Consider the following 25978-nt stretch of genomic DNA (forward strand, 5'->3'; position numbering starts at 1 on the left):
TGATCAGCAAGCAGCCGGTGAGCCAGTGGACGGATGACCACTGACCTTTGGAGGCAGTGCCAGGTCAACTCTGCTCACTAGATACCTTTGCAGAGGGCAGAATTGAGGCTGCTGAGTGTCCTCACTGTAAGCTCCTTCAGAAGGTGGAGCCATGATGGACGGCTGTTTACTGTGAATGTTCCCACCTCTCTGCTCTCTCATAGCCTCCTGCCAAGTGTTGGGGCTTGACAGAGTCCCAGAACTGCAGGACACATATCAACTCTGTTTTGGGGTGTATTGGTGGGAAGAAGAAGATCACACAACCGACTACAGAAAGGGTGGGCAAACCCTCAGGGTGGGCGGATGAAGTGCCACCTACCAGAGACCTAGCACTCTGAAGGGTAAAGAAGGAGGAGCCCAAGTTCAAGGCCATCCTGGACTTCAGTGTGTGTGTGTGTGTGTGTGTGTGTGTGTGTGTGTGTGTGTGTGTGTGTGTTTAGCTCTTTGTACCATCCCCACCATTCTATGAACCAGGCCATTTGAATAAGCCAGATCACCTGTGTGAAAGTCTGTGGCCCACATGCTGTGATTGTCAGAAGCAGAAGTGGCACCCAGAGTGGCTCATGTGGTCCCTGGCTTTAAATGGTCCAGGGGCTAAGGTGCACAGAGGTGCTGGCTCAGAGAGATGATGTTACCTGCCAGTATAGGTATGGGGCCCAGGACCTGGAGGAGTGTGGGCAGAGCACCTCTTCCTGACAGGACATCAGCTGGTGCAGCTGTCAGTCACACCATGTGCCTGCCAGGTTCTAGGGGGCCAAGCAGAATCAGAGTAGGAGAGGAGCTTACCACAGGTCACCCAGACCTTTTGGAAGTTTTATTCTCCAGGTCCCAGTACACGCTTATGTTCTACATCTCCCATAGGAAGTGCGTGTGGGAGACCACTGAAGACAGGTAGGGCAACAGGGAGGGGATATCAGACGCTTTACCCTGGGGTTGGGGATTTAGCTCAGTGGTAGAGCGCTTGCCTAGCAAGCGCAAGGCCCTGGGTTCGATCCCCAGCTCCGAAAAAAAAAAGAAAAAAAAAAAAAAAGAGCAGACGCTTTACCCTAGATCTCATCAGGTAAGAAAGAAGCAGAGGAAGCCAGATAGCCAGGAATCCCTGGCTGAATCTTGGAAACTTTACAGACCCTCTGTTGGAATCAAAGGGACTCAGTTACTCTTTCTTACAGATGGAGAAGCAGCCAAAGTAAAAGGATGTGTTAGTTACATCTGGGAAGACCAAATCAGAGCTCATAGAACAGAGTCCTACCTGCTAAGTGAAAAGGGCCTGTGGTTGGCACAAAGAGAGAGAGAGAGAGAGAGAGAGAGAGAGAGACAGAGACAGAGACAGAGACAGACAGAGACAGACAGACACACACATATATATATGGCACTGCAGGTACTGCCTGGCCTGCAAGAGGGTAAGACAGAAGCCCAGAGGCCTGGCAAAGGCACTGTCCTCTCTTGTCACCTTCAGTCTCACTTGCCTCCTGTTGACTCAGAAGCCATTGGGCATCTTGGCAAGTTGCATTTACACCTGAACCCCTAGTCCCACCTAGAGCCTGCTTGGCCCAGATCATCCCATGTCAGTGGCCACAGCCCAGGCTACCTGTCTCTTGACTGAAGCCCGCCGTGCTTGACCCTCCCTTGACAGCAGATCTAGCCACAGACACGTGTGACTCTGTCTCTCCACTGCATTGCTACCTCCACTTGAAGCCACAGGCAGTAGGTTCTGCCTCCCTTGTCTCTTCTGACCCACAGCTGGGCCCCATAGTGACTCACTATGTCCAGAAGGAGACCACTAAAGTGAATCACACCACCAGCTCCCTGCTCCAAAATCCCCTGCAAATTTCCACCTCTCTCAGAATAAAGTCATCTGCCCCCAGTGCTCCTGCCCTGCATGGCCTTGGTCCCCTAGCCGCTCACCCTGCATTGCAGCACAGCTCCATGGCTCTCCTGCCCCTCAACAGGCACACATGGTATCCTCTGTTTGGCATGGCCTTTTCTAGGTGGCTGTAAGGCCAGTGCTCTGTCACACCTGCATGTCAGCCCACCGCAGTCTCCTCCTCAGGAGGCCTGACGTCCCCATGTAAGGTGATAAGCCTAGGATAGGGGGTGTGGTTCAACAGTTAAGCACCTGCCTAGAATGCACCAGGCCCCGGGTTCCATCTCCTGTACAGCATACAGATCTTTCTAGAAAATTCCACGTTGCTTCCAGAAATCCTGTTTCGTTGACATATTCAGTCTGGTTTTTTTTTTTTTTTTTTTTTTTTTTTTTTTTTGGAGCTGAGGACCGAACCCAGGGCCTTGTGCTTGCTAGGCAAGTGCTCTACCACTGAGCTAAATCCCCAACTTCTCATTCTGGTTTTCTTAACTCGCACACTCCAAAGAATGTTAGCTTCTTGAGAACAAGAGTCTGAAGCGCTCGGGCCCTGATTAGCGCCTGCCACTATGGGTACAGTTGGGAACTCCATGCTGCTTGACTCCACTAAACCCCTGAGGGCTTCTCCTAGCAGCTAAAGGAGGACTGCTGAGTCTCCTCTTATACAAGGAACTGGAGGTTCACGGCCATCTGCACGAAGTCACAAAGGCCAGGATACAGGAGGCAGGCCTAGACCCCAGGCCTAGCACCCCACAGAGCCTCGGCCATGGGGCCATGGGCTAAGCAGCATATACGGCCAAGAGAAGGCTGGCATCAGGGACCAACACCAACATGAAAAACGCTGTGGAGGGTGCAGACCCACCGTGCTGGGTGGCGCCAGAAGGCATTGGGAAAGGCCGGCTCCATTCTACTGCTGCCGGGTCCTCAGTGACAAAGGAAGTCAGCAGGATCGAAAATAAGTCTGAGTTTTGGGAAGTGAAAGTGGGCGCTGGGGAGGCTCACTCAGAGGAAACCTTGGGCCTCCTAGAGAGGCCAGGGGATGTGGGCAGCGTTGCCTCCTGAGCGTGGGGACTGTGGTGCTTGGACGAGGGATAGGCTGTGTCCTGACCATATTGCTTCAGCCTGCCGAGCCTTGGTTTCCTTCTCTGTAAAGGGCCTACTGTAACTCCTGCCTCACTGGGACCTGGAGAAACAGAAAGGCAAAGCTTCTAGATCTGCCTTTGTACTTCCTCCTCCAGAGAGGCGCTAGGTCTCCATTCAGAAAAGACTTTCCCCGCTCAGGATCACCAACTCCTCACATGTTCTCTTGCTTTCTCTGCGTTTCCCATAAGAGGAGATGAGATCCCTTCTGGGTCTTCCTGGTGTCCTTAAGGGACAGTTTAGGGACCTGACATATAGGAAGTGTCTCACGCTGGGGCCCGATAGGGGATGTAAGGGCAGACACTGACAGATGTCCTCGAAGCGGCCAGTCCCTGTCCTTCGAGGTCAGCTTGAATGTGTGGTAAGAGGAGGTTACCATGTTTCCCTGGGCTAAGTTTATTTCTTTCCAAATGGAGGCACTTGGGAATGAGATGCACAGTGTCTGTCCCAGGTCAATGAGACATGTATCACAGAACACCACCCCTGACTCGCCACAGTGTGCTTCAGCATGGCGGCCCTGTTTTTCCCAGCCCCCGCCCTGGTGGGAACTAACTCTAGGAGCAGTTTCCCTGCTGTAGGTGCAGACTCCTCCCCTGCCAAACTCAGAAAGCTCTGAGGAAGGTCTGTGTTAACCATCTGCAGGGGACTCGATACCATCCAGGCTTCCAGAGGATGCTAGGAAGGTTAGAGCACTTGCCTACAACAAATTAAGTCCAAGAAAGGAGGGTACCGAGCCTTCTTGACTTCCTAGGTCAGGGCGAAAACATGCCATCTGCTCAGAGCTGCTTAGTGGAGGGTTGGGGGAGGGGGACAGAGCACTCCTGACACCTAGAATCCTCCCACAGTAACAAGCAAGACCACTCCTGACAGGGATGAGAAGGAAAGGGTCTCTCAGGATATTCCTCCCTCTTCACCCTTACTGGTTCTTTAGGGCTCCCAATGTTCCTGGGAGACTTCAAAGCAGGAACCCATATAGCTCTGTGAGCCCTAGGCCTCCCATCCTGCCAACCTCATGCCTGCCTTCTTGTAGGCTCAAGTGCTCACAGGGGTGGGAGGGGTTATCATACCCTTACTTGGATGTTAGCTTTGGTCAGTCTCTCCTCACAGACCTGACAGACAGGACTCGATATCTGAAGGCAACTCTTCTATAGCCTCCCAGCCCCAGGAGGAAGCAAGAGACCTGAGGTCACTCATTACCTCCCACGGCCACATCCTTGACAGCTTGTCACACCAATCTCCAGCGTGGCAGTAGCCTGCTCTGTGAACTAATCTGACCACCCCTGACAAACAGATGTAGGAGACTGGAGGGCACTCGCCCTTGCTGCTTGGCTGTGTGACCCTAGGCAGAAGAATTGACATCTCTGGGCTGCAGGGTTTGGACTGTGAAGTGAGGAGTATGGCTAACTGCCCAGGCCTTGAGTTCATAATGGTCTTCTGTTCCCTTTCTGTCCACCATCCCCCTGGCAGCTTGAGTCTCTTGTGTTGATATTGACGACTTGAGCTCCCTTAATCACCAAAGCCTATTTCTTCAAGCTCCTTGGTTCCTCTTCAACTTTACCATACTCCCTTCTCCACCTGCTGTCTCCCCTGGGCACTTGCAGGACCTCTCAGACCTCTCAGACATCAGACAGATCGCTTCGTTTTATGCATGATGTTGGTGGCTAGTCCCTTCTGGGAGCATAGTGGCTTCTGCCCTGTGTTTGGCCCATTATGAAACCTGTGGCCTGCTAGCTAGTGCCTAGGGCCAAGGCCATTCATTCATCGAGGTGCTGGTTCATCCCTCAGAGTGTCACCACCGTCCCTCACATCACCCAGGCCAGCTCAGGCTCCCTGAAGCTCCTTGAGCTCTCCTGCCTTCACTTGGTCTTACCCTCTGTGCTCTACAGCAGAGTCCTGGGGATGAGTTCCCGGTCATAACAGCATGGAAGCCCCTCCTTCTGGCTCCTTCCCCACCTCCATGAGGAGCCATCTCCCCAACTGGTGCTCCTTGCCTAGACTCAGCCTCAGCCTCCCATCACAGTGGTGTGTGTGGATCCAGCCTAAGAGCTCCTGTAATGACCCCAATTCGCAGCGACAACAATCCTAGACTCTCACTAAGTGCAGGGTGCCAAGAGTGGAGCAAAGGAAGAAACCTGTGACCTTCTTCCCAGGCGCACTGGGGGGGAGGGAGGGTATTCCACTCAAGTTTCTGCTCCGCTACAGTTCTGCCTCACTGCCCCAGCTAGCAGCCCCACCCCTCTCTCCTTGTCTCTCCTTGTCTGTCCCCTCCATTAGCACTTGCCCTCCAACAAGGGCAGGCAGGGGCTGTCTGTCCTATCCTGTTCCGTCCCCAGCACCGAGGACAGTGCCAGAAGAAACCCTGGTTGGAGAGAGAAATGGAACCCTTGTGTACACACACAAGAGAAGACACAACAGCAGATACTTCAGTGTTACGCAGAGTGATCAGTCTCCCCAAGGAAGTGACATGGCCAAGTTCCAGCGACTTGTTCGAGAGAGGAATGCTCTAGTACAGCAGGCAATAGGTGCAAAGGCCCTGCTCATCCTGTGCTATGCAGAAAGGGAGAGTAGTGGTGGGACAGCTACTCCTCGGAGGACAGAGTGAGCAGAGGCAAGGTGGAAAGAAGACTGAGCCTTTCTCCTGGACAGTAAACTGAGGCTAATGGAAGCTAAGTACCATAAAACCAGGAAGTGTCAGAGTCAGGCCAGACCTGGGGCTGCTGGAGATGGGGAGCCAGAGACTCAAGGCTTCTCTCTGCAGGGGGCCCCATGACTCTGCTAATTAATAGCTAACCAGGGTGGGGCCCTGCTGTGCTCAGAATGGGCTGAGCCCTGAACTTCTGGGGCAAAGCCCACTAACAAGTGAGGGGCTGACCTCCTCCTCTCGTGTGGTACCATCCTGACCCCTTGAGCGGGGCATTGCTGTCAGATGAAGTTCAATTTTATAGCCATACAGACCGCTGGGACATTACCAGTCGAGGGCGCGGAGAGAAATGGTGGTTGTTGGCCAGTTATACCTCTTAGAACCTTCCCAGGATCAGGTCACACCTAGGACCCCAGAGCCCTGCCCTTCCCAGCTTCTCTGCAGCTCCTTAGGTTCTCTTGATAGCCAGTTACCCTCCTTCCCTCCATGGGGCCTTTACCCTGGCCAATCTCTCTGCCAGAGACTCTGTCCATTGTCCTCAGTGTTGGGCAGCAACTCAAAGGCCACCTCTTCAGAGGCCTTCCCTGATCACCTGTCACACAGGCCTGTCCCAAGCTTGCTCCCCATCCTTTTAACCGCTTGGTGGCTGCTAGCCCATGCTTTAAGTGCCCCCATCTCTTTGGGGTGTAAGTGCCCCCACAATCTCATTCCCTGCAGTCTCCCCAGGGCCTCACATACAATAGATAAGCAATGAACATTGTGGGATGGAGAGTCTACACCTCTGTATATAAAGGCAGCAGTTGAAAGTTCAGAGAGGATAAGCCACTTACTTAATGTCACGCAGCAAATAAGAATGCCAGCCAGGGCTCAGCTCGGCACCCCGACCCCACCCCTGACTGTGCCAGGTGCTCTCTAACTCAGACCCACACTCAGTATGACCTCTACCTCCAAGTGCGATTTTAGAGCAGAGGAAGAAGTGGGGAGGAAGGCGGAGGGGGGTAAATCTGGAGAGGAAGTACGAGAAATGCTAGGCTCTTTGGAATTTCTCCGTTCCCGGCTGACAGAGCAGTAAAGTTGGGTGCCTAGTCCAGGGTCCCTGGGTCTCCAGATCCCCCAGTCCCCGGTCTGTTCTATCTTTGCTTGTGTGAGCTGGAAGGGGTTAAGTTTCGTGCTTGGCTCCTGCCTTGCTGTGGACCATGGCTGGGACAGAACATCTGTCTGTTGCTATGGTTGCCGTACACTTGACGGGGATGGCTGGATAATTATGGCAGTGCCGCTGAGTGAGGGAGCTGATGCCCGGAATTGGCTCGGACCCTTGCCCACCCAGTGCAGCAGCAGGCCTCGGGTGTGTACTCTGGGCCACCGAGGAGTCAGACAGAACCTCCTTGGCCTTCGCATAATGAGCAGACCTGGCTACAGGGCCCTGGGGAAGCCATGAGCCAGATAGACACTGGTGGCCTTGGGCACCAGAGTGTGGGCAGTGAGCCTGCTGGCATGGGGGAGGAGAGCTCCGATAATTCCCTTGTGTTTCTGTGTGTCCTCCCCCTGGGGAGAAATCCTCCATTCTGTTCTTGGTCCCACAAGTTCCTCGGAGCCCAGGCATAGCTGACTGCCTCCGTCCTGGTTTGATCTGCTTGCTTACTGGGTGACATTGCCAGACCCTCAGGCTCTATGCACAGAGGACCCAGGTCTGTGTGGGACAGGACGTGTGGCTCCAGTCTGGCTCCTTGGATAGCTTGTGTGCTCCTCAGGCTGCTGGACGTTGGTCTCTATCATGTGATGAGTTCTGGGAACAGGCAGAGGGGCTCAAGATTCACACCCGCAGGGACTGAGCTTCTGAAGTGTCTGTGCTGTCCCAGGTCAGCGCCTCCAGATGTGAGACCAAGAAAACCTGTCTAGTCCCCAAGGTCACCCCCAAACTTCCTGGCTCTTCCCCATGGCATTGCCTCCTCCTCCTGGTAACTTCTCTCCTCCCCTCCCACCTGCCTCCCTCACCAAACAGTCACCACGGAGCCAGGTACAAGCCAAGCAATCTTCTATGTATCCTCTCCCTGTAACTGCAAGGAGGGGGCCTACAAGGAAATCTGCCCTTCAGTCTTGCTCACCACTTTGGCATAGAGATTCTAGAAACCCAGAGCAAGGAGTAATCTTCCTATCTTTCTCTGCTGGCAAGAAATCCAGCCTGGAGGGGCCAAGTGGGGCCACTCTGGGACTCCCTGAACTCCTTTTCTGACTCCCTGCCCTGCCTGCCCTTAAAGGTGACCTCTGAAAGCTGAGAGAAATCCCAACTCTTCAGCTCTGCACACGCGTTAACTCGAACACTCACAGTCGCACATCCACTCCGCATGCTCGGCCAGGCCCTGTGTCTGATTCACTAAAGCTCTGCCCCGAATCTGCCCATCCAGGGGCCCAGGGGCATCTGCTACTGCCCGTGCACACAGCCTGAATCACACACTATAGATTCAAGCCCCTTCTAGCTGCCAGCACTTCCCAGAGGCCTGAGGTGGACAAGGCAGGGGCCATGCCCTCAAGGACCATTGAGGAAATGAGAGCTCTCAGAAATTAGGGGACACTCAAGGTCACACAGTTATGTCCCTCGAGGGGCAGGCCCTGGTGCCTGGAACTGCAGTACCTCACACAGAAGGCTGCCTGCCTGGCGTGGGATGGCTTTGGCCTTGATGGATGGTCACAGTCTGCTCTCCTCAGGGCCTGGCAAACAGAATACTGGTCACCCCAGCTCAGGGGCTTCACAGTTGGGTCATACCGCTCAGTGTAGGCTCCAGGCAAGCTCTCAGGGTGGTGTGGCTCCCAGGCTGTCGTGGTAGGTTGGAACCATTCTGTCTAAGCCAGGGGAGACACCAGGCCTGCCCAGTTCCTACTCCTCAGGGACTGTGGGCTGGGCAAGAAGGACCAAGTCCTCTTTAAAGGGACAGGCTTCAGCCACAGCCCAACTCCACACACTGAGGAGGTGCTGTGGGCATGAATAAGCAAGCATCTCAGGGCCCTTAGACCATTACAGATGCGTGTCCTCAGGCAGTCTCTTTTGCAGCCATGGGGATGGGTGGGTAGGGACCAGACAGTATGTCTGCAAGGAAGGACTGAAGCCCAGAAGCCAGTCCCCTCTCAGATACGGGACCTCCTGGGGGATCTGCAGGAACCAGGAGTACCTTTATGATACTTGCCAAAAGGCCTATAGTAGAAGGCACAAGGCTCTCTGATGACGGACATGATTCTTCTTTGAGCCTTGAGCTGATGATCTGGGTCTCTTGAGGTGACAGTCCAACCTTAGTGAAGTGTGAATGCCAACCCTAATGGGCTCCTTATGCCCCTGACAGTCCCACATTTTGGGGCACTCTCTGAGGGCAGGATAAAGACTTGGGATATACATTATGAGGCTGGAAATGGCTCAGCTCTTAAGACCACATGCTGGTTTTGCAGAAGACAACAGGTTCAGTTCTCATCACCCATACAACAGCTCATAATGGCCTGCAACTCTGTAACTCTAGTTCCAGAGGATCCAATGCCATCTTCTGGTCCCCATGGGCACTGTACACATTTGGTACACAAACATACATGTAGACACATCACCCATACAATAAACAAACAGATAGATGGATAGATAGAAGATAGATAGATAGAAGATAGATAGATAGATAGATAGATAGATAGATAGATAGATAGATAGATAATTTCTAAAATTAGACCCCACTCCCACTGCCTCAGTTTCCCCTGGAACATCTTCCTTTCATCCACAGTCTCTCAAAATAGAGTTCATGAACCTTATCTCCCAACATCCCCATCTTTTCGATCCTACCACTGATCGACCAGGCCATACTACATATCCACCATACTCCTGCCCACCTGAGAGACTTGGCACACTATTCAAGCCCCGTAACCAGGCTTTCTGAGATGTCCGTTCCAACTTCAGAAGCTCAGTATCCAAATCCTCAAGGAAGCCCCCAGGACCCCCACCTGACTGGACCAGGCCCTACCACGTAGACCTTTATGCCACCCACACCTTTACAGTATTCCTGAAACACCACAGGCATTTGTAGGTGGCTGCTGTGCCACCTATACAAGCCCTTGGTGTGCGGACCTATACAAGCCCAGGCCCTGTCTGTCTCGTTCCTCATTAGATGCCTGAAAAGCAGCACTTAGGTAGACTTGCAGTTGGGCACAGTGAGTGTTTGTTGACTGAATGAACAAATGAACAGATGGAAAGATGGGTGGACTGCAACAGAATCAGGAACCAGAAGGTGGAGGCTGAGGTGAAATGTGTTGTCTCTGGGTGACTTGATCGAGTGAAGGTAGCATCTAGAAAGAACCGGAAAGCAGGGAGGAGGAACCGTCAGGTGTCCAGGCAGAGGACTTTGGCAGTGGCCTACCTGGGCTAACACACTCTACTTGTATCCAAGGACATAGGAAGGAGCCAGGAGGAGCCTGGAGTCAGAGGCTGGGGAGGTAATGGAATCAGTCTCAGCCTGTGGCTCTTGGAACTTGTCCCCAGAGAGATGGGAGAATCTTCTAGAACAGTCTAAGTTTAGTGGGGCCTGCATGTTTTGGTTCCCACCTTGCCTGCCACACTGGGCTACCACCTACTTTGTGCCTGCCCTGCCAGCTCCCTCTAGCAGCCATGGCAATGCCGCTCATGCCCTCCCTCCACCTAGAACCTTCCTGTGGCTTCCAGAGGCCTCAGAACCCTCATGACAGCCTCCCACCCATCAAGATCATCTCTTCTCAGCACCAAGAGCCCTTGGTCAAATGAATCCCTGTTGGATAGGTCGCCTACACAATGGAGGACAGAGTAGTGACCCTGGCCGGTATACACTAGACTCTAGAAGTCTCCTTGGGGACAGCATCTTCCTGGTTTCTAGAAGGGAATAAAAACCTCTATCCCGACTCCCCATTGAAGATGATGTCTCATCACTGCCGCCTCCCCATCTTCCTTTCCGAACAGCCTCTCCAGCATCCAGAACTTATCTATTGAGCTCATCAGAGTCTGATCTAGAATGAGCTCTGCAAGGGTGGGCTCTGGGTTGGGTCTGTTTGCCTTACCCATATACTCTCTCCATAATGGCCAATGGATGCCCAAATCTCCCCATGTTTGGATGTTTCCCCCTATCTTATAGATGAGGAAGACTGGATCAGAAGGGATGGTAATTGATCCGGGGACACTTAGCTACATCTGCCTGTACACACCAGTGTATGCAGCACTGCCCAAACTGGAAGTGAGGGTTTCTGAGACTAAATTTGAGTTCACCGAACTCTATCCATGTCTGTCCCCTGAGGGCCCAGGGCAGGTGGGAGTACTGTAGCTGACGTACATGGAGAAGCACCTCACTGGGACTTAGCCCTGGGCCTGTTGGACATGAAACCAATGTGCAAGCCTTTCTGAAGGCAGCTCTGGGCAGGACTGGACTGCCCCAGAACTGGAAAAAGAATCTGTGGTTGCTGGATCTGTCTTCCCAGACAAGGTTCTAGTAAAGTCCTAAGAAGTCCCACGCTGGGCAGTTTTTGGAAATCATGGCTCGTTATGTCCCTGGGATATGTCCCTTAATACCCAGTCATTCTCGCAGATGCTCCTTAAAGATCAAAGCTGGCTGAGTTTTCCCAATCAACGCCCTGGCTAGGGTGGGGTGCTTGGAGAGAGATACACATTGCCAACCTAGAGGACTCAGTTTTCATGAAACCGTACGTGTCAGAATAAATTGTCAAGGAACACTTTGGGGCTGCTGGGTGGTTAATAATTTGGCATGTTCTTCAGGACAATTCAGGATTTTACAAATATTTCCTTGGGATTGTTGTTCCAAATACTGGTAAAGGCCAGGAGTCTTCTCAACGTGCTGGGTAGCTACTAATGGGCCAGCCTGGGTAGGACTCGGAATGGATGTAGAGGCCAGGGACTCCTTGTGGTGTTCAGGAAACACCCATCTCTCCAGAAAAATCCCACCACATTTTTGTCATGGTTCCTACAATGGAAGTGAGGACCTCAGGGCCCACAGACTCCAGCCCCAGACTACAGAGCTAGGAACTGGGCATCAAAGGAGGTCTCAGACTGAGGTGCTTAAATGTCAATGACTATATGCTGACTTTGGACAAAAAGTATGCACACACACACTCGCGCGTGCGCGCGTAAACTTCTTCATCCATAGCATTGTTTATTTGTTCAGAGAACAAATATTTACACAGTTTTTTGTTTTATATATCCTGAGATTGAACGGCTGGCGTATGGCAAAATGAAAGGACATTTGTTTAATGTGAGGGAGGCATCCAGTTTGATATCTAGCATCTCCCCACACTTTTGCACGCACACACGTGCACACACACACACACACACGCACACACACGCACACAGGTGCTGGGATGGAACATTACCAAGACAGTCTGAGTGCTTATTCTATGAATTCCTAGCAAATACAACCCATCACAGACAGACGGTGATTAGCACTATCAGGAAGAAGAAGGGACAATAGAGACAGGTGGAAGGGTGGCTATTTGAGCCAAGATAATCACAGGTGCTTGTCTGGCCAGGTGACAGTTGAATAGAGCCCTGGAGTGGGCCTGTCCTACAGTGTAAAGGCCCTGGGGTGGCTCTGCTGTCCTGCAGTGCAAAGGCCCTGGGGTGCACCTGTCCTGCAGTGCAAATGCCCTGGGGTGCACCTGTCCTGCAGTGCAAAGGCCCTGGGGTGCACCTGTCCTGCAGTGCAAAGGCCCTGGGGTGCACCTGTCCTGCAGTGCAAATGCCCTGGGGTGCACCTGTCCTGCAGTGCAAAGGCCCTGGGGTGCACCTGTCCTGCAGTGCAAATGCCCTGGGGTGCACCTGTCCTGCAGTGCAAATGCCCTGGGGTGCACCTGTCCTGCAGTGCAAAGGCCCTGGGGTGCACCTGTCCTGCAGTGCAAAGGCCCTGGGGTACGCCTGTCCTGCAGTGCAAAGGCCCTGGGGGTGCACCTGTCCTGCAGTGCAAAGGCCCTGGGGTGCACCTGTCCTGCAGTGCAAAGGTCCTGAGGCCTGTTCTGCAGTGCAAAGGCCCTGGGGTGCGCCTGTTCTGCAGTGCAAAGGCCCTGGGGTGCACCTGTCCTGCAGTGCAAAGGCCCTGGGGTACGCCTGTCCTGCAATGCAAAGACCCTGGGGTGCGCCTGTCCTGCAGTGCAAAGGTCCTGGGGTGGGCCTGCTCTGCCACACACAGGAGAGCAGCCTCTCTCTGCAAGAGAGCAGTCAGAGGCCAGCAGGGCTGTGGGGGGCTGGGTGGAATGAAGCTGTGGAAGGTGAGAGCCCAAAGTCACAAAAGCCAGAGAGTGATAGGAATAACCTGGGCGGGGGGGTGTGTTTGTGTGTGTGTGTGTGTGTGTGTGTGTGTGTGTGTGTGTGTGTGTGCAGGGCATGCTCTGTGGTGAGTTTTGTTTTGTTTTGAGACAAGGTTTCTCTGTAAAGCCCTGACTGTCCTGGAACTCTCTCTGTAGACCAGGTTGGCCTCGACCTCACTGAGATCCGCATGCCTCTAACCACCTGAGCCCTGGCAGGCACCACTATGCCTTTTTTTGTTTCTTTAAACACCCTTTTAGGCTGAGGAGGTAGCCTGGTTAGCAGAGTATTTACCTAGCATGCTGGAAGCCTTGTTTTGTTTTCTCTGCCCCACATCAGCTGGGTGTGGTGGCACACACCTGTAATCTTAGCACTAAGGAGGTGGAATCAGGAGAATCAGACAAAGTTAGAGGCCAGCCTGAGCCGCTTGGGAACTTGTCTCATTAAGAAACTATAACGAGGGGCTGGAGAGATGGTTCAGAGGGTAAGAGCATTACTTGTTCTTCTAAGAGGTCCTGAGTTCGATTCCCAGCACCCACATGGTGGCTCACAACCATCTGTAATGGGATCTGGCACCCTCTTCTGGCCCGTGGGTAAATGTAGAAAGAAAAAGAAAAACATCCAGACGACAAGAAAATATAACGCAAAGAAAAGACCCTTTAAAGCTGGATCCATGGCGCATGCCTATAACCCTAGTACTTGGGAGGCAGAAGCAATGAGTCCCTTTTTTTTTTTTTTTTTTTTATGGGGCTGGGGACCGAACCCAGGACCTTGCGCTTCCTAGGTAAGCGCTCTACCACTGAGCCAAATCCCCAACCCCCCCTTTTTCTTTTTAATATAAATCCTCCTGTTGCCCAGATTAACTCACACCTAGTATGTGGCCAAGGGTGACCTTGAACTGCAGGTCCTTTGTCCTCTACCTTCCTGGTGCTGGGTGTAGCATCACCCTCAGTTTATGTGACACCTAGGATCAAATCAGGTTTTCAGTCATGAGTCAACTCTGCCACCTGAACTACATCGTCCAGTCTTACGGATTTCAGGTTTGAGTCACGGACTACACAGAGGGATCAAGACCACCCTGAGCAATGTAAAACCAATAGCAGATAAATAAGGCTGTGGCCGCTGTCACTTAATTGTACAATGCTTGCTTCATGAGCGCAAGGCACTGAGTACAACCCCTGGCACCATAAAACAGACAAACAGCAAAATAAAAAACAAAAATTAAAATATGACTTTAAAATTCTACAAGTAAAAACCAGTAAAGTGAAAAAAAATAAACAACAAAATCTCACCTCAGGGTAAAACCACATGTATGGTGCGTGGTGGACTGTCTTCTACGCCTCTTTTCTCTCCTCCCTCCCCTTTCCTTTCCTCCTCTTCCCTCCTCTGTCTCTTCTCCCCTCCCCTTCCCCCTTCCCTCTACGCTCCACTCCGCTCCTCTCTTCTCTTCTCTCTCTCTCTCTCCTTTTTAAACAGTCTTCGCACAGCCCAGGCTGGCTTCAAACTGGAAATCCTCCTGTCTCAGCCTCTCATGAGCTAGATTTACAGGTGCTCACCACCACACACAACCTTACTGTCTACTTACAAAAGAAAAAAGAAAGGAAGGAAGGAAAGGAGGGAGGGAGGAAGGAAAGGAGGGAGGGAGGAAGGAAGGAAGGGAAAGAAAAGAAGAGGAGACACAGTGAGCAATGGCTCAGTCGCACACACACACACACACACACACACACATGCACTGGCACACACACACACACACACTCACTCCCACACTCTTACACACAGACTTTCTTCTCTCTGCATCTTGTCTTGCACCTTTTAAATTTTGAGCTATGCAAATCTGTTACCTATACAAAAATCAGCTGCTTATTTTGGGAAGCAAGTGATTTTACCACGGAAGGGGAGGCCTGCACACGGAGGGCATGTAGAAGGTCCTTACTGAGGAGGACCCTTAGAAGCAGGCAGCCTGGAAGCCAGGACTGAAGAGCAGGGAGCTGCCGTACAGGAGCAGGAAGGGCTGCAGCAGTGGGAGCGAGAGTAGGTCCAGGGATTCAAAGTGGACTGTGCTTGGACCTGGGGGGCACCCACTTGCAGCCCAGCACTCAGCAACTGGAGGCAGAGGATCAGATCGGGAGTTCCAGGCCAGCCTGGGCTACATAAGGAGACCTTGTTGGAACAGAAGTGGCTGGGCAGGAAATGTAGATCCTAGGCTCCTATGGAATGCCAGCCAGCCATGGTGGGATTTTGAGGGTGGTCTCATCCACCAAGAACCCTGGGGTCCTCTGGAAAAGGATGTAGGTCACGTAAGCAGAAGCTGGGCCTTATGACCTAGCTGGGCTACTTCCTGAGCACAGACTGTGTGCCTCCTCAGGACAAGGTCACAGGGAGACAGGGCTCCCAAAGCTGGCAGAGTGTGGTGTCAAGATCAGCAGCCCCACTACCCCTGTTGGAGGCAGGCCACGGCAGCTGAGGCTGCAGGAGAAGGCAGGGCCTAGAGGCCAAGAGAGCAAAAGAGCAGGGCTGCCTCAGCTGCCCGTGCTCCACAGTCCCGACTCTGGCCCCCTGGGCCTCGGCCATCTGGCTAGGCGGGCTCTGCACTGGGTGCCCATCTGGACGCCGAGCTAACAGTACATTAGGCCTTTCACAGCGGCTGTTCAGACTCACTGGCTTCTAGTGGTTCCGCTGGGATCAGTTTGGGACACTTCTCTCCCCATGTCCACTGACAGAGAAGAGAATGGGGGTGGGGGAATAGAGCACATTCTTTTCAGGATCTCTGGCCAGGCACCTGCCAGCCTCCACATTCTGCCATGCCAGAGACAGGCAAAACAGCTGATGACTAGAGAAATCAAGGTGTGACTATGGGCACCTAAGGGTTAACTGGGGTCAGGATTCATACCCAAGACTGAGGCACCCTGGGAACCTGCTCCTCCCACCAAATTCCACGCCCCGCCCCCACATACACAATAGCTTCAGATGCCTAGGAGGGGGGTGGGGGTTATAACCAGGTCAGGGCCAATGGAGCAACACTTTTGTCCCAGGTTCAGAGCCAAGGGACGCCAGTGGGCTAACTGGAAGGCACCCATGGGAATGGAGCTCCCCCTTCTTGTAAGGACTCCCCTCCCTATAGGGGCAGCAATTTCCTGGCTCAAATGACACGCACAGCACCTGCAGCTCCAGCCTCCACCTGCCTGTCTTGTTGCAGTGGGCAGCTGGGGTGGTGGGGTGAGGGGAATGGGAGTGGGGCGGAGTTGGGCTCAGTTTACTGGACCAGCTTTGAGAAACCAGAGAGAGAAGGAATGCTGATGCCAGGCTTCCAGAAACTTCTCCAATTTCTGCAGTTCCAGCAGCATCTAGAAGGAACCCAGGGCAGCCCCCTGCCTGGGCTCTCCATCCACAACAGCTACAAGCACACTCAAGGGTCACTGCCACCCTCGGTGATGCCTTCTGCCCTTGGCTTGCTGGGAAATCCGTAGTGGCACCGGGCCTGAGATAGGAGCCTCAGGCAACTTCATTTGGGTTAAGTGTTGCCCTATCCCACCTGCCTTTTCTTTCTTTTCCTCCTTTTAATATTAAAGTACATAATGTCGCAGAGAGAATTTATAAAGTCATTAGCATGTACAACCAACTGGCAAAGAGAGAGCATCAGCTTCCTCCAAGAACTCTGCAAACTTCAGCCCCAGTTGATTTTCGCACGTCCACCAGGAGCCTCTCCAACCACTCCTGCCTTTCTGTGTCTCCCAAAGGCAACCTGTCTAGTCTTCTGTAAATACCTCTCACTGGGGTCAACCCTCACCACCCCTCTTATATACTATTACAACCGCCTCCAAGCTGGCCTGGACCATCCCAGCCACCTTCCCTACGTCAGTGTGGCTCTCCCAGGACCGGGTACTGATTCCTAGACTTCCATGGTCCAGCTTAGCCTGTACTAATGTCTGTTCAATTTGAAAGCACAGATGTTGGTGTTTGCATGGTGTGACCTTGGACAAGTCACTTAACATCTGGGCCTCAATCCTTCAATAAAAGTGAATTATGCTGGTGCTGGAGACACTTGGAAGGCTGGGGTGGAAGGATCATCCATGAATTTGAGTCTAGCAGGGCTAAACTCTAGAAAGAGGGGAGGAGAGGGGGAGGTGGAAAAAGAGGAAGAGAAAGAGGAAGAAGAGGAAGAGGAGAAAAAGGCATGGGACTTCAATGAAAAAGTTCTCACCAGCGTACACAGAACACTGGCCAGACATAGTGTCGGAGTTCAATACATTTGCTACCTTCCTCTATGGCACACCCTGCTGGGCTGTCCTCCAGCTCAGCAGCCTGGTCCTTCAACACCACTCCTATTGATCCTTCAACGCCACTCTCCAGTGGTGTCCTGACTGGCCTGGTGTGTGCTTTCCTTCCTGAGGATGTTCTCCTCACACAGTGGCAAGCTTGCTGAGCTGGGGTTTTTCCATTTACTTCCTGATCCTTCACCTCATACGGTGGGCTCCCAGAGGAGGTGACTGATAAAATGACTAGACTAAGCCGGTCAGGAAGGCTAGGGTGCCTGGGAGAGAGTCTGAGGAAAGGAGGAGGCAGAGAGAGGGCATGAGTGCTGGGCTAGGGCAGAAGATGGCTCTCCATCATTAAGTCATTCACTCATTCACTCATAACACATGCCAGGCCTGTCTTGGCTGGGGTTTCTATTGCTATGACAAAAAAAATGACCATAAATGACTTGGGGAGGAAAAGGCTTTATTTCAGGTTACATGTCCAGATCACAGTCCATCATGAAGAGAAGTCAGAGGGAGAACTAGAGGAAGCAGAAGCCATGGGGCAGTGCTGCTTGTGGCTTACTCCTTGTAGCTTTCTTGTTTCTCACACACCTCCGGACCACCTGCCCAGGGGACGGGGTTAAAAAAAATGTCCTGTAGGATCGCATGAGATCACTGGCAGGCCAATCTGGTGAGTCATTTTCTCAGCTGAGCGCCCTCTTTCCAGATAACTCTGTGTGTCAAGTAGACAAAACCCCACCAGGACAGAGCTAGGCGCACTTCAGAGTCATGCTCTAGAGCTCAGGGTCTTGAAGACCCACGAACCAGCCCAAGCTAAGTCTCCCTATGCCCCCAAACCCTGCCCCCTCTTCAGATCCTCCAGGGACTCTCTATTCTAAAATGTTCTTCTGATTTTTCTAGCCCTCACCCCCACAGGGGTGACATTAGTCCCTGCAAACTTCCAGGACCCTGCCCCACCCAGGGCTCCATTTCGGGCCTGTTCGCACCTCTTTCTGCTCCCTCCCGTCTATGCCTCAGACCGGTGCGACTCGGAAGACTTGGGACTCCTGGGATTAGCCTATTAGCACCCACCTCCTCACTGGGCTGTGAATTCCCACGTCCCAGAGCCTGCCCGGCCCAGCTGGCATGAGCCCAGAAAAACCTTAGGGAGCCGGCAGAGCCAAAGGGGCCTCGGTAAACATCAAGGTCTGCTCGCCTCCCCCTGTTGGAACAACAATACGAAAAGACACCTCTCTAGCTGTAACACTGGCTCACACTTCCCACGAGCCAGGTGCCATACTCCTCGCTCTGCTTTCTTTCTTTAAGCCCTGCACGGTCTACAGGGACACATCCTGCTCCACCCCTAGTCTTTCAAAGAAGAAACCAAAGATCAGAGAAGTTGACTCAACCCCCTGAGGTCAGAGTCCCAACTCCTGGCTGACCAATGCACAGCACAACCAGAGAGCTTGGAGGGACAAGCGGCTCCGCAGCCCTGCGGAGACCGGGACTCCTGGGATGAATCAAGAGCATCTCTCTGGCCTCCATTCTCCTGCCTATAAAATGAGCACAAACAGTCCCCACTAGTCCAACTTCCACAGGAGGGAAGGAAGGAGGCGGGCCCTCCTACAATAAAGTGGGTGAGGTGATTTGGTGGTCCCAAGGCCCTCCCTCACAGGAAAAAAACAAAAAAACAAAAACAAAAAAAAGCCCAAGCAGAGCCAATCCTGCCAATCCTTGAGAGGACCTGGGCGTCTGAGCCATAAACATCAGTTCCTAAGGGAGCTCCAGCAGCCACAGGGTGTAGCAGTCCTGGAGAGAGGGATGGCATTGTTGGTCGTTACATTTGGCGTCCTGGGTCTGTGGCTAGCAGCTGAAGAGGGGGGCCATGCACCGGCCCAGTTGAACTCTAAGTACTGGAAGTCTAGGCACACCCGCCCGCCCCCATACCTGCTTTCACTGTCCCACAGGTCCTGGCAAGGGGAATGGCGCTTCCCCTGAGACTCCCCTGGGCTATGCCAGCCTCCTGGTGCTGACAAAGCCTCCTCCCCCGCCCCCAGAGACGAATGAGCCCGTGAGAGTGCCAACAGAGGGAGCTGGGGGCTGTGCCTAGGGCTCATGCCACCCGCCCCGACCTTCCCAAGGCGCCCATGTCTCCCCCTGCCCCTTGGCCGCGGCTGGGGCGCCAGCCCCGTTGCTATGGCTGCCGCTCTGAGGAAGCTGCAGCTGGGTAATTATTGCGAACATCCATCCTGCCTCCTGCCCGCCCCAGAGCTGGGTAGCTAGCTGGTGACCAAGGCTAGGAGAAGCCCTCCTGGGCTGCCCACTGGCCACACCCAGCTAGCCTGGCTAGGTGCCCACTGAAGAGGAAGGGAGGGAAGACAAGCCGACAGAACAGGAACTGACCGAAGGAGCCCCCAAACTCCTGCCCTCAGCCTGGCCCAGCGTCAGAACTGACCAACCAGACCCGCTCTTATTTTTCGAGCTGCTTCTGAAGCCAGCCTGAGAGCCTCCAGGGAAACTGTCCCTGCCTTTCCCGGGTAGGGGAGCCTGTGGGAGTGTAATGACTCTGGCCTCTCACACAGCGGCTGTCCCACTGCATGAGGAGTCCCCTGGGGCCCCGCTGCAGGGCTCTGCCACCTCCTCCGCCCCAGAAGCTCGCCCTGGCCCTGCTGTCTAAATATAGCTCAGTCTGGCTGTGCTTGAAGTCACACAGACTCCTAACTGCCCTGGGTGGCCATGTGGAGGGTAGTGAGGGGTGTCCATTCAACTATCCAGCATGCATCTAAGGAGCGCAGAAGGTGCCAGACGCCCAGCTAGGCTCGCTGCACCTGGGAAGCTGGGGTGCTCTCGCCTTTCAGGCTCACGGCCCCCTCCAGACCTGCACAGCTATGACTTAAGAAATTCCCTCTTAAAGAGAAGGGGGGGCGTCCTCCTCACCCAGTCTGGGGACAGCAGGAAAGACAGGAGCCTGTAGAAGGCCTGACAGGGGCGAAAGGACAGGTCAGAGCAGAGGGAAGGACAGAATGGCCTAAGGAAGAGACCCTGGGATGGTTTCCTGTGATAAGGGCGTGGGGTGTACCACAGCAGCACATGGGCTCTGGGACAGTAGCTGGGACAGCAGGCTGCAGAGCACAAGGCCACTGTTCTCCCTCCCCTTGGCCTCACGGTGCTCTGCACGGCTGACCTTGGAGGGTACTTGGCAGAGGAGGTGTGCCCGGATCCCAGTATCTAGGAGTTCCTGAGACAGGAGCAGGCCCAGGGGAAGTAGGGCAGGTGGCAGGGCAGGGTAGTGGGTCATAGAGGAAGAGGAAGAAGAAGAGGGACAGGATGTAGGAGAGAGAGGCTGCGTGTCCTCCCCTCCCCCTCCCCGTGGTCACAATGCTACCTAGTCTTGTGTCAGCTTGACACAAGCTAGAGTCGTTTGGGAAGAGGGAACCTCAAATGAGAAAACACTGCCACCAGATTGCCTTGTGGGACATTTCTTGAAGATGATTGGTGTGAGCGGGCCTACCTTATTGTGAGTAGTGCCACACCCGGAAAAGGTGGTCCCGGGTTAAAAGAAAGCAGGCTAAGTGTGAGGAGAAAGCCAGTAAGCAGCACCCCTGAATGACTTCTGTTCCAGTCCCTGCATCCAGTTTCCACCCTAACTTTCTGCCCTGACTTCCCTCAGTGATGGACTATAATCTGTGAGGTGACATAAACCCTTTCCTCCCCAAGTTGCTTTCTGGCCGTGTGTTTTACATCGAGAGAAACCCTAACTAAGATAGTCCAGGGCCCCTCAGGGGATATCTGCTGACGGAGAGTTCAAGCTGGTGCTTGGACAACCCCAGGGAGGCTGTCTGTTCAGCAGAGAAAACCGCAAGGGCTCCAGCCTTTGTCGTGGGGGCATCTCGGTCTCGATGTCATTTAGGTGTCATACGTACAGTCACGGCAATAATTCTCCCCAGTGACTTCCAGGTTATCTTCCAGCAGCTGGCCACTGGGACAGGAGGAGGGAAGTCTCTCCGTGACTGGGAAACTGAGGCTTGTTGGAATGAAGTGATTTATCCAGGTGGAGAGAGGAGAGGCAAGCCCATCACAGGGGTAGCAGTGGAGAGTAGAGAGTAGAACTCAAACCTCTTGCCAGTCCCCTGGTCTGGACAGAGCCCCACACCCTTCCCTTCCGCATTATGCCAACTGGGTACACAAGCCAGAGGACGGGCATGGGGGATGGGGGAGGGGGGGAAGGGGAGACAAACAAGGCCCTTGGGAATTGTCAAGTCAGATTGCCAGTTCTTCTATCTTAGATCAGAAACTAAGGCTGTAGCCAGCCCCAGGCCCAAAGCAGACAGCTATTTCTCAGCTCCTGGAGAGCAGACACTGGGTAGTGGAGTCCTGCTGCCCCTAGCTAAGGTCTGTTAGCCATACAGTATAAGGTCTATTGAGTGTGTGCAGAGAGAGCTGGGTACCAGTGCAGGAGAGTCCTGAGCTGGCTGCAGAGAGCTGTAGCTTGAATTACAGCCATCTGAGTCAGGGAGTGCCACAAGTCACCAGCCACGTGTAGGGTTCACAATCACCCAGGTGACAATGAGGGCAGCGTAACAGAAGAGTTGGGGCAGGACAGGCACCAAAGAGTACCTGGCACCAGGTGTGCTGGTACATATCTTTAATCCCAGCCCTCTGGAGCAGACTGGGGAGGATAGCCTGGTCTATGTAGCTGGCAGTTCCAGGCCAGCTGGCCTACATGGTGAGAGACCCTGTCTCCAAAAAACTGATGTGATGGTGAATCCTTTTAATTCCAACACTCAGGAGGCTGGAGGAGCTCTGTGAGTTCAAGGTCAGCCTGTCTACACAGAAAGATCCATGCCAGCCAGGACTACACAGAGAAACCCTGACCTGACCCCACCACCACTGCCACACACACTCCAAAAATAATGGTATGTGGTGGGGGGGGTGTGGCTGGAGAAGTTACTCAGTGCTTGAGAATACTCGCTGTTCAGAGGACCCAGATTCAGTTCCTGAGCACCCAATACAGATCAGGTAGCTTACAGCCATCTGTAACTCCAGCTCCAAGGGATCCGGGTCTTACCTGTTCGCATGTGCTTCAGACACATATGCAAGCACGCAAGAAGCAAATACGTAAATTAATTAATAAACTAAAAAGAGTGCTTGGGGCCGAAAAGGTGGCTCAGTAATCAAGAGCACCTGCTATTCTTGCAGAGGATCTGGGTTCTGTTCATAAGCACCCACTTACCGGCTAACGACTGAGAGTAACTCCAGTTCCACAGTATCTGACGCCCTCTTCTGGCCTCTGCGGGTATTGCATGCCATGCATGCAAGTAAGACATACACATAAAATAAACATAAATAACATTTGAAATGGAAAAACAACAATAACAACTGGGGCCTGATATACACTGAGGCCCGTAGCCACACTAGCCAGGACGTTCCCACTGTACAATGCTGGGGACAGAACCTGAATGTCATACACGCTGAAACACCCATCTGTCGCTGAGATATCCCCAGTCCTAAGTTCCTTCATGGCTGTCCCTCTACAGGAGGTCTCGGCCCTGAGGTTTCTCTTGGAGGGAAAGTTCTATTGTCTCTACATAGAGACTGGGAAGCAGAGGCTCAGTGTCTTTGTTTCTTTTCTATTTCTGTGAGAAAACACCGTGACAGTAATGTCTGTGGGAAGAAGGGTTTGTTGAAGCTCACAGTTCTGAGGTACAGTCTGTCATAGCAGGAAAGTCAAGGTGTCAGGAACTAACAGCTGACCGCGTCCCATCCATGGGCCAGAGCGGAGAGGAAAGAACGCACGCTTCGCTCAGCTCACTTTCCACGTTTAGAACCCAAACTTAAAGTATGCTTTCCATGGCCAGGATGGGACCTCCTGCATTAATTAACCAAGATAAGGGGCTGGAGAGATGGCTCAGTGGTTAAGCCCACTGACTGCTCTTCTGGAGGTCTACTGGGTTCGAATCCCAGCAACCACATGGTGGCTCACAACCATCTGTAATGGGATCTGATGTCCTCTTCTGGTGTGTCTGAAGACGGCTACAATGTACTCACATACATAAAATTAATAATTTAAAAATTAACCAAGATAAGCCCCTTCCAAAGCAGACATTCCCACTGGCCGACCTGATCTACACAATCCCTTATTACACTCTCTTCCCAGGTAATTATAGATCATATCAGAGTTGATAACTTGCCATTATATTGTAACAGTACCCACTTTTAATCCCAGGAGGCAGAGACAGGTAGATCTAGGCGAGGTTGAGATAGCCTGGGCTACATAGTGAAACTGTTTCAAAACAAAAACAAGTAAGAAAGAAACAAGCTAACTAGTGAATACCACAGCCTACCACTGACCCCTGCTCTCCAGCACCATAGCCTGTCACCACCACTCCCAAAGCCCTCAGCGATCCTCCTTTTCTCCTCTCAGTCAAGAATCCTAGGTTCCTGTTCTCTGTCCAGTCCAGACTGTCTCTTTTTTTTTTTTTAATAGATGGTTGTGAGCCACCATGTGGTTGCTGGGAATTGAACTCAGGACCTCTGGAAGAGCAGTCAGTGCTCTTAACCGCTGAGCCATCTCTCCAGCCCTTTGCCCTCTTGTCTTGCCATCTCGGCCTTTGTGGGAATTCAGGCATCTCGGACACTGAGACACTGAAGACTCCAAGCTGGGTAAGCCATCCCCAGATCTGTTGTGAAGGAACCCCAAGAAAATGCCATTGAAGAGATATGAATGGGAGGACTTCTTCCCTTTGCCCCTGACATCATCCCAACCGGAGGTCAGAGCTCCTTCTCACCAGGGATGCAAGCCAAGATGACTGGCAGGTTACCTGGCCTTTGAAGGTCAAGCCAGGGGAAGTGGTGAGATGGTTCACCGGTTGAGAGAACTGGCTGTTCATCCAGAAGATCCAGGTTTGAGTCTCAGCACCCACACGATGACTCACAACCATCTGTAATTCCAGCTTCAGGGGATCTGGAGCCCTCTCTGACTTCTAGGCACACACGGAATTTACATCTGTACATGTGGGCAAACATCAACACACATACAAGATGAAATGATAAAAACATTTTTCAAGTCAACCCAGACCCAGACCCAGGAATGTGATGGGTACTTTAAATCCTAGCACTCTAGAAACAGAGGCAAGGAGATCACTGAGAATTTGAGGCTAGCCTGGTCTACATAGTGAGTTCCTGGCCAGCCAGAGCAACAAAGTGAAACCCTACCTCAAACAAACAGACAAACAAACAAACAACGAAAAGTCTTTCCAGGGCCCTGAGAAGGCTCAACAGGTAAAGTTGCTTGCGACCAAGCCTGATGACCTGAGCTCACTCCTCAAGACCCACCAAGGACAAGGAAAGAATCAACTCCTGCGAGATGTCCACTGATCCCCCACCTACATGATGTAGCACCTGAAAATACATCCATACAATGAGTGTTTCTCTCTCTCTCTCTCTCTCTCTCTCTCTGAGTGCATGTGTATGTGTGTGTGTGTGTGTGTGTGCGTGTGTGCATGTGTAAATTTACAATGTTTTAAAGTCAACTCAACACGTAGGGTTGCGCTGGTCCATGTCTTATAGTCCGAGGTATTAGGAAAGCTGAGGCACGAGAACCACTTGAGTCTAGGAGTGGATGGGATAGGATGGATGTCAGATTTCATAGAGGGCAATTTGTTTTGCGTACCTGTGCATTTCAAGAAACCAGAGGTTTAGTGAGCCCCTGCCCTTGAGAAACTCCTTCAGCTCGCAGTGAACCTGTCAGGTTGCTTGCAAAAGCTAAACACTAGAGATGAATTAAATGTTTACTGACCACAGACTGTCCAGGCTTGGGGGTGCAGCATAGCGGTAGAGCCCTTGCCCAGGGTGCACAGAGGCCCGGGTTCTGACCCCAGCATTGCAAGGGTTTGCACAGAGAATGAGGGGTCAGCTCATGTTATGGAGTTGGGGACAGGCTCTGTATAGTGACAGGCACCTACAGTCCCAGCTACTTTGGAAGCTGAGGCATAGGAATGAGACCAGACTGAACAACACCGGAGACACTTGCCTCAAAGGAGGAGGAGGAAGAAGAGGAAGAGGAAGAAAAGGATGAAGAGAAGGAAGAGGAGGACAAAGAGTAGGAGGAGGACAAAGAGAAGGAAGAGGACTCCTCAGCTACTAAAATGGAGGTGACTTCGTATGTATTGACACACAAAAAAATGTCCACGAGGTGCCCAGTGAAAACTAAAACATCTTTCATCTAACATGCATGTTAGCGTTTCTGTGAGAAGCAGACCTAAACAGACAAGTACCTAATACCAGGACCTGGACGTGGGCATGGATGGCACAGGGGTAGCACTAGGGCTGTGTGCCCATCACAGGAAAATGTCTACACATCTCACCAACTCACAAGTCTGAGGGGACAGAGCTCAGAAAATTGGGTGACGTTGATTGCTCTTTATTGGCTGTGCTTTATTAATGTTTGAGGTTTTTAAATTTTTTTTTTTGATTCTTTTTTTCCGGAGCTGGGGACCGAACCCAAGGCCTTGCGCTTCCTAGGTAAGCGCTCTACCACTGAGCTAAATCCCCAGCCCCGGTTTTTAAATTTTTTAAAAGATGTATTTATTTATTATAGATAAGTACACTGTAGCTGTCTTCAGACACACCAGAAGAGGGCATCGGCTCTCATTAGATGGTTGTGAGCCACCATGTGGTTGCTGGGAATTGAACTCAGGACCTCTGGAAGAGCAGTCAGTGCTCTTAACCTCTGAGCCATCTCTCCAGTCCAATGT

General features: G+C 52.5%; 1 protein-coding gene and 1 long non-coding RNA gene across 3 annotated transcripts in view; both read right to left on the reverse strand.

Moving 5' to 3' along the window:
* Nol4l (nucleolar protein 4-like) overlaps positions 1–8529 on the reverse strand; it is a 142500-nt gene extending 133971 nt beyond the window's left edge. Inside the window, exon 1 of the mRNA XM_087653384.1 lies at positions 8314–8529. The gene's annotated coding sequence lies outside the window, so the exon portion shown is untranslated. The remainder of the gene's footprint in view (positions 1–8313) is intronic.
* Positions 8530–17682: 9153 nt separating this feature from the next.
* On the reverse strand, positions 17683–20518 carry LOC108350618 (uncharacterized). 2 transcript variants are annotated; one of them, XR_015684986.1, is made up of 3 exons: positions 20407–20518; positions 18315–18444; positions 17683–17845 (listed from the first exon to the last, which is right to left on the reverse strand). It is a non-coding gene; the product is annotated as an uncharacterized LOC108350618 (long non-coding RNA). The 2 variants fall into 2 exon arrangements; XR_015684985.1 differs by lacking the exon at positions 20407–20518 and adding an exon at positions 19170–19358 and having other exon boundaries at positions 17687–17845.
* Between the last annotated feature and the right edge of the window lie 5460 nt (positions 20519–25978).

This window comes from Rattus norvegicus, chromosome 3 (genome assembly GCF_021556685.1).
Source record: "Rattus norvegicus strain SHRSP/BbbUtx chromosome 3, alternate assembly SHRSP_T2T, whole genome shotgun sequence".
NCBI classification, from domain to species: domain Eukaryota; kingdom Metazoa; phylum Chordata; class Mammalia; order Rodentia; family Muridae; genus Rattus; species Rattus norvegicus.